This window comes from Phaethon aethereus (assembly GCF_964289735.1).
Source record: "Phaethon aethereus genome assembly, chromosome: 16".
Classification (NCBI taxonomy): domain Eukaryota; kingdom Metazoa; phylum Chordata; class Aves; order Phaethontiformes; family Phaethontidae; genus Phaethon; species Phaethon aethereus.
In genome coordinates, this window is record NC_138592.1 from 16352728 (window position 1) to 16360625 (window position 7898).

The window sequence follows — 7898 nt, forward strand, 5'->3', positions numbered from 1 at the left end:
TGCAAGAACAGAAGCAAAGGTACATTGAATCAGAACATTTAAGTTGCCTGCCAGAGCTGTGCTGTAATGCAGCAAGCAGGCGCAGAGTTAGCAGCCATGGCCCGTAGATTTGAGACAGAATTATAATAAAGCTGCTGGCATAGAAGTGTTACAGGTGTAAGTAAGTGTTTGAGCAGCTCTAAAGAACAACATGGACTTAAAATGTGAGGTAAACAGCCAAACACAATGTAAGGAAGTTTGGGGAAAAAACAAAGGGAAGGGGTTATAACATGATGGGCCTTTTTCTGGAACTGCTTTGCCAGGATGATAACGTCACCTTGGTGATAACATAAAAGAAGGGCAATATCACCCTACTTTTTGCCTTCCTAAAGAGCTGAGAAGAGTGCGAATTTATAAAAAGTCATCAAATAGGTGTTCTGCCAGAAAAGCAACTGCTGCTGACTCTGTAAAGGGATTTCCACTGTTTCCAGCTGGTGTTTGGTAATGATCTACTCTCCCTCCAGTAATTTCTCATGGACCTCAGCACGTGAAAGCCCCTGTGATGCGCCTCTCCAGACAGGCTTCTCAGGCTGGGCTTCCTCAGTGTTGGTGGGGAGAGGCAGAGATTTCCAGGCAGGCAGTTACGTCACCCTGCAGCCAACATCTGAAACAGGTCAGGTGTCGTGTGCCATGAAAGTGCTTCTCTCTCTCCACTGAGCAGGAGGAGAGCTCAGGCTGCCAAAGTCAGTCAGTGACAGAGGTTTACCATGCAGACACCTAAATTTAGATGAGAAGTATCCTCTCTCTGCTGTTTGGCAAAGAGATAAATGTCTATAATTGGCACTCCACAGACTGATTGGCCAAGACAGGATGTGGGAATCACATCAGCCGATTTTTGCCAGCTAAAAGCAAGGATCTTATCTGGAAGTGTTGTCTACACACCTTTGCCAATCAACAGAGAAAGAAAAGGGGAAAATTCCCACTGGCTAAACACAGACACCAAGTCCCACTTCAAGCCAATGTCCCTAGGCAGCTATACTCTGGCTGATACCTGAGCTCAGCCAGGATCCAAGCATTAGGCAATACTTCATTCTTGTGTCCCACTACAGATGTCCTTGGAGCTCATCAAACACAAATACCTTGCCTGGGCTTTCCAGAAAATGTACCTGCTGCTTCCTCTTCAAGTGCAAATGGAAAGGAGCTTGCCAAGTCATTTCATGGTAGTATAGTTCTTGGAGAGCACTCACTCGGGAACACAAGAAACCAAATTTGATTTTTTCCCTGCTCTTTATTTCAGACTGAAATCCACATCTTAGAATCACAGAATCATTAAGGTTGAAAAAGGCCTTTTAAGATCATCAAGTCCAACCATCAACCCAACACCACCATGCCCACTAAACCATGTCCCAAAGTGCCACGTCCACATGTTTTTTGAACACTTCCAGTGATAGTGACTCCACCACTTCCCTGGGCAGCCTGTTCCAATGTTTGACCACTCTCGCAGTAAAGAAATTTTTCCTAATAGCCCATCTAAACCTCCCCTGGCGCAACTTGAGGCCATTTCCTCTCGTCCTATCACTTGGGAGACTAACCCCCACCTCACTACAACCCCCTTTCAGGTAGCTGTAGAGAGCGATAAGGTCTCCCCTCAGCCTCCTCTTCTCCAGACTGAACAACCCCAGTTCACTCAGCCGCTCCTCGTAAGACTTGTGCTCCAGACCCCTCACCAGCTTTGTTGCCCTTCTCTGGACACACTCCAGCAGCTCAATGGCCTTCTTGTAGTGAGGGGCCCAAAAACACAGTATTTGAGATGCGGCCTCACCAGTGGTGAGTACAAGGGCACGACCACCTCGCAAGTCCTGCTGGCCACACTGTTGCTGATACAGGCCAGACTGCTGTTGGCCTTCTTGGCCACCTGGGCACACACATCTCGGTGCTTAAAGACACTTACCGATAGGTATTTATGGAAGGCATCTGCATAGCAATGTTCCACTGTGCAGAATTCACTGGCCAGAGGTAAACAGCAAGTGCAGCTAGACAAGAAAAATGCAAATTTTAGTTACTGCACTGAGATCTGTGTCTGCACTGAGCTCACAGACAGAGCAGTGCAAAGTCAAATCTCCCAGTTTTTTCCCCGAGGTTCCTGACTAAGGCATTACAGAATCATTCTTCTAAATACAGCGGCAGCACACAAATTCTTTGTTTCATTTTTTCTGTTTGTATGTTAAGATTCTTCCAAATTGGGGGAGAGAGAGCTTTGCACCCACTGGGATGAAGTAGGGCACTGGACACCAGTTGACAGCTATAGGCCAAATGATCTAACTGTTAGTGATGGCAGGGATGGTAGACAACCCTACCTCCTCCACTGGCTCCCTGCTCAGTGGTGTGCCCAGCATATAGGTTCTTTCCAGTTGCCACTCTGAGGTCCCTACCACCCACCTGCCATGTAGTGAAGCCAACATGTGGCCATGGAATCACTCTGGTGGCCCTTCGAGGTCCTGCCCTGAGCTGCTCAGGGTGCTGATTCACAGCTGTCGTGAGAAGGACCACAGCGTGCCTGTTCCCTAGGCTGCTGCCCTGTATTGAAGATGTGAAACAGCACGTGCAGACACCTCTTCCTTCTCTCCTTTCAAAGGAAATACACAGAAGTAGAATTGGGCATTGTAACATCAGTGGCTCTAGTTAACAGCAGGAAGAGGGTACAAAGGGGAGGATGTGGGACAATGAGCAAATCCTCATAAGATGCCTGGCCTTGACAGGATGTGGAGCAGCCCAGGAGGCTGGCAGGTGGGATGGGGAATGAACGAGCCTGGCTCAGTCTTTTAGTCAGTGACATCATCATTAATGAAGGCTTTGCATGTGCAAGACTCCTTGCTTCCTAAATAAATATGAAGGAGCTCTTACCTCCTGGGATTGCTGCAGTAGCACACCAACACTGACAGGATCCAGCCTCAGCAACATGTTGCAGGGTCCTCCAACCTGAACATACCTGCAAAAGGCAAGAAGAACGGGACAGTTGATATTTTCTGGTTCCTGCACTTGTGTGCAGGAAATTGTTTATACTAGTCTGCCCCAGGTCCCTCAAGCAGATCTATTGCCACTTGACCTAAACTGCCTGGTTGCTCCCAGCACATCACATCTGGAGCAGCCAGTGAAATGTAACAGCAGAAGGTGGAATCATGTTTGTGTGAGCTCCTGCTCCACATTCCCAGTGGAAGGATGAGGCCCAAACATCTCTTCTATGCCACAAAGGAGCAGAGCAAGCTGTTAAGCAGGTTGAATGACTGTACGCAAAACAAGTACTCCCTCAACATGTTCAGCAACTTCAGGAAGAACACATGTAGGATGCACAGGACAGCCCTAAACACCCGAAGAAAGGTCAGCAGCAAAAAAAAGCTCACCAGAGGAGTCTGAGAAGGATCACAAGACTATTAATACGCAACTGCCCCATCACAGTGCAGGAAGCCAGGCAGCCCACAGCACCCGTGGGCAATATTCCCTTTGCAGGAGAGAAGAGAGGCTGAGACTTCACAAGCAAAGCACAACTGCCTAAGCAGCAGAGCCTACCACTCACGCAGGTTGATCCTCAGGGTCTTTCCTATGTCCTTGCCAACTTTTCTAGGCTCCTGTGTAAGCTTCTGCCCTGCCCTTGACTTCTCAGACCTTCAGAAAAAGACAGACAGCACTGAGGGCCAGACTGGGCAGACACAATATGCCCAAAAGATGGAGATACTGCACCCTAAGGCATGTGGCAGTGGTAGACTTACCATCACCCAGACTGCTGGAAGAGGTGTTAATCTAGCCTTAGGACACCAAAGGGGCAGTCAAGCCTGATACAGCACTGTTCAGCAGAAAGAACAGGGCACGGGTTTATCACAGTCTCTTGTAGAGAAAAGAGAAAAAAAGTCTTGATTAGAGTTTATTATACAAGACAACAGAGATCAGACAATGCGGGGCAAATGTGAAAAGGAAGATGGGGAGGGCAGGAGCCTATACAAGGGGTGTCCACTAAGAAATCAGCTGCCACCAGCATTATCCAAAAAAACCCCATGTACCCCTAAGACCACAACCAAACATCCGCACTGGGGCCTGAGAAGCTGGAAAACATCACAATAGATGACCGCTGTATTCACAGCACAGTTATTAGCAGTAGAAAGACACTCAATAATTTCTAGGTATTAATGTAAACATTTACGACTCCCAACACTGGTATTTTCATCTTCCTGGAAGGAAGCACACAGAGTCCAGTTTTGGAGCTCAAGACGGGCAGTGAATTGTTCAGCATACCTGTAGAGGGGATCAGCAGACTTTTCCAAATGCTCAAGCAGTACTTCAGCACATCTCTGGGAAGCAGACCACTTTTGCTACACACTCAGGATTAAACTGGTCCCGCAGAAATGCTACAAGCAGACTGCACCAGGTCTATGTTGATTTGAATTTCTGAAGGAAGACCTCCTCCGTAGGGTTTTGGAAGTAGGAGAGTGTGGAAAAATATGAGTGGGTCACAGGGTATGTATGGTATGGCTCCCGCTGCTCCTCAGAGCGGTGTCATGCAGTGGCATACATCACAGGGACCATGCTTGCAGAACCAGCCACCATCCCCTCCCAGCTGATACTTACCCTCCCATGGCTTTGCTATTCTTCACCTACTCTATGTTCATATAATTTAAAGCTCTGGTGGAAAAATTTGCTCTTATTCAGTCTTCAGTTTCTGTTTACCTCATTTGCCAAGCCAAAGGCAGGGTGAGACAGGTCAGTGGTTAAGTCCAACTGCTATGTCAGGAGCAGCAATTCTGACCTGAGGGCTTGGTGTGGCAGAAGCATGGCTAAAAACTTCACTTGGTGGAAGGTGAGGATAGGAGTCAGAAATCTGGGAAGTGGTTAACTGCACTTTAACAGGGCTTAAGCACCTGGAGAGTACAGGAAATGCGGAGGTCATCAAGGATGTCCGTGCTCTTAGCACTTTAGCTGTTCAAAGAAGCAGGAGAAAACCATTACATAGAAAGGCAGTGTGAACACAGAAGCCAAGATGACACAGAAAAACATTTAACCACCTAAAGTACAGAGTAGGCAGCGAACACTATCAGATTACTTCCTCCCCCCCCAATGTGTCATCAATCTGGAGGAAGAGACTTCCCAAGTTTGACCCAGTGGGAAAAAACATGCACCTACTCTCCCACTGATGTAAAACAGCAGAGAAGGAAGGGAAGACAGTGAGCGTTGGTTCTTCTTTTCTGCTCACAGAAACAAGAAAGCCAAGATGTAGCTGAAATAATGACTGCTTCCTCGAGGCTCATGTCTTGATTTTAAGACATCTGGGAAAGTTGGAGGAACAAGTCCTTTGGAATAATAAGCAATGTCCTAATTCCATATATGAGATAGGAGATTGGACTAGATGATTAGGTGCTCAACATGGCTCCTTCCAGAAGAAATGCGCATGCATATAGTCACTTAAAATACAGTGTGTCCCCAAGTCCATGCTGAGACCACTTTAAAAAAACCCAGCAGCATAAAGAAAGAACTGTCCATAAGAAAACACCTTCAATCATTCCCTCTGCAAAACCTCAAAAATGGGAAAAGATGGGCTTTACAATGCTTGGTTAAAAAAATCTGCATTCTGCTGCACTTGAAGCAGTACTGTGCGTAGGAACCACATTTAACTGCTAATCATTGCTGCTGTAATGCTTACAAGGCACAGATTTTGCTACTGGAAACGTAGTCTCTCTCAAAGACTCTAAATTCTGGTTGTAAATATGTCTTATATAAAAGATATTGGCACGCACCTCTCAAGAGTAAGAGAGGTCACATTCTACATCCAAATCCTGTCTCCAGGATTAGTTACTAATGGCTGGGAAGCAAAGTCTTCTCTTGTCCTGTGTAGCCTCCAGTGTATTTTTCATCTCTAACAGATTACCCTTTTAATTCATAGACAGTTTCTGCCTTATTCTCTTAACAGGCCCCACACACTTCTGTCCAAAACAGACCCTGACTGCTGGCTCAGCCCTGTAACAGCAGGGTGGTTGAAGGCATTTTATGGAACAAGCAGAGCACCATGATTATAGGTCTTTATTCTCATATTAATAAAAAGTGCAAAAGCAGATGCCAATGACCACAATCTGGCACCGTGATTTCTGGAGCCTCCTGTCCATACAGGAAAGGGTTCAATTTTGACCACATGGCTCTCCCATATTCAGAGTACAAGAGGCATTGTCATCTCCAGACTAGCGGTCCTGTGAATTCTACTGGCTTGCTGGCTTCACAGCATCAGCACCACAGACACTACAGGCTCTCTGACCCGTGGGCAGCGCCAGGTTGGATGGTGATGTACTCCCAGTCCCGTGTTCCCATGGCACGGATACCATGAATGCAGGTTTAAATTACATAGCAGGAAAGGGGTTAAAGTTTAAATGACTGTTTTGTATATGAATTAATGTATGTAGCTTTGAGCCAAAATATCTACCATTAATTTTTCCACCTATTTCAGGAGCAGTAAGATACACAAAGTATAGTTTATTTTGGTACTTGGTATACTTCACTCTCATTAAAAATAAATTAATCAGCAAATTCCTACACAGCTCAGCCTTCTTTTATGTAAATACAACCCAGCTGTAATGAATTACAAGGTGTTATTATCTCACACACACTGTATAATACTTCACACATAAGAGGTTTCTCTGCTTAGCTCAGCTTTCAACAAAAGCATCTTAAATAAACTGCAAGCAAGTTGTTTGGTCTGTAATGTTTTCACAGAGAAGGGATACACCTCACACATAGAGGGTTTCTTTACATGACTCATTTTATAACAAGTTAAACTGAGGAAGTTCGCCTTGGAAAAAAATAACAAAATGCCTTTTTTATACACAGAAGGCTCCCTAAGAGAAGATTAAAAAAAAAAAAAAGGCAAGCCAGTGTTTGAGAGCCTATATTCTGCATCCCACTGCTCTTCACACAGAGAAGGGATGTCAAATATTGCCCAAAACACACAATATGAAGAAAGCAACTTCAGAAGGAAGAACAGTCACAGCCAGGCACAGTCACACTTTCACCAGATTAAGGATTCACAAATTAAGGATTAATTTCACAAATTAAGGATTATCACCTTTGAATTTTGTTTAATAGTTTTATTAGGAATAAGTCCTGATATTATAGGGTTTATTCTTATCAAAAGCTCATATGGCACAGAAAACACATACACATCAATTTTACCCAGACTGACATTTATTATTGAATAGGATTTTAGACAGGAGAGAAATGAAAACTGTTTTTGTCACCGACCTAGAAATAGCCCGGTGAACCATCCACCAATGCCGTGCACCTCAGCCTCTGCTGATTTAATCAGAGGAGCTCTTCCTCCTGTAACTACTCTGTTGGCATAAGTTGCCTGCACAGCCATATAAAGTTTTCACTGCGGTTGATAAGTCTTGTTAAAAAGCCCTGGACCGCTGCTTGGGGGGATGGAGGATAGGGATAGCATAGTCCTGTCCCATTAAGAGCCATGGACAGAAACAGGGATGTTCTTTTCATAAAGAAATTCTTAGACCACAACTCTAAAAAGAACATGGAAGTATCAGCAAGGCAGACTGAAATACCAAGGACTCCAAGGCAGTTTTTAGTGACAACCCAGCCACAGTTTGGACTCAACTCTCATTAAGATGGCTAGAGTCACAGAGGATTAACAGGGACTGTGCATTAGTCTTCGCATCCTCCTATCCTTGTGCAACAGAGCAGAGAGTTTCTAAAAAGGATTTTCACAGAAAACCCTTCAGAATCTGTTAAAGCAATTCTTAAATCCACTAAAGCAAAAATAGGCCATTCCATCTTGGTATCAGGCTTTTAAAATACATTAACATCTAATATGCAAAGCTCAGATTTGCATTCAGAACCGCACAGTGAGCAGAGGAACACCGTTGTATCTCTAT